We start from the raw sequence: 1,077 nt of genomic DNA, 5'->3' as shown, positions 1-1,077 counted from the left end.
CAATTAGAGCAAACTATCTCGCTGCGAAGCAGACAAGTGACCGACATCGAATTCGGAGATAATATTATTAACATCGTTCAACCCGAGGGATTCCTTACAAGAACAAGGAGGCGATTCCCGGCTGACACTGCTATGTGCAAATTTCATTTATCATATCCGCACTCGATGAAATTCGCAAATACATGTTTGACATGTCTGACTACCATTTGCGCTTCGTTAGTCCTATAGTTGGCAACGGCCTTGCCGCAGTGGATATACCGGTTCCCGTGAGATCACCGAAGTTAAGCGCTGTCGGGCGTGGCTGGCACTTGGATGGGTGACCATCCAGCCGCCATGTGCTGTTGCCATTTTTCGGGTGCACTCAGCCTCGTGATGCCAATTGAGGAGCTACTCGACCGAATAGTAGCGGCTCCGGTCAAAGAAAACCATCATAACGACCGGGAGAGCGGTGTGCTGACCACACGCCCCTCCTATCCACATCCTCAACTGAGGGTGACACGGCGGTCGGATGGTTCCCGATGGGCCACTTGTGGCCTGAAGACGGAGTGCAATACAATAGTCCTATAGTTAAAGGTTGCTACATTTTTACGTTTCATTAATCTCTATTAAGTGATAGTTGCACGAGGATGCTTTTTTTGTGAAGGCGTAGCTCAAGATTTTGTATCTTTCGTCAAGGAACTAGTCAGCATGAGCTGTGACCTCCATATTGTTTTTGATTTTAAAAAATGGTAAAAATTAAGTTTTAAAGCAAGTAATAGTTACTTTATAATGTTATGCACCATTCGTTGTGGCTGCGCCCTGTTGCAATGTTTTGTGGTTCCTGGCTAAATGGGGAGACGGTGGTATGATAGGTGGGTGTCCGGTTTTCTCTCACTACAACACAAAATGCAGGCATGGTTAAAATACACTTGATTACAGGAACCAATTGGATACGTAACTTCAGTGATGTCCTATCTCAAGTTCTGTGGTGAACAGCAATCAAATGCACTAATTCTTGAATCTTGCTTGTGTCCATACCACAACTATGGACTAAAGTTGCGAGGCAATGACTACCACTATGGAAGACAACAGCACAGT

General features: G+C 45.3%; 1 pseudogene; it reads left to right on the top strand.

Moving 5' to 3' along the window:
• The first annotated feature begins 230 nt into the window (after window positions 1–230).
• LOC126204578 (5S ribosomal RNA) lies at window positions 231–347 on the top strand (annotated as a pseudogene).
• Window positions 348–1,077: the final 730 nt, after the last annotated feature.

This window comes from Schistocerca nitens, chromosome 9 (genome assembly GCF_023898315.1).
Source record: "Schistocerca nitens isolate TAMUIC-IGC-003100 chromosome 9, iqSchNite1.1, whole genome shotgun sequence".
Taxonomy (NCBI): domain Eukaryota; kingdom Metazoa; phylum Arthropoda; class Insecta; order Orthoptera; family Acrididae; genus Schistocerca; species Schistocerca nitens.
This window is presented reverse-complemented; position numbering and strand designations above follow the sequence as displayed.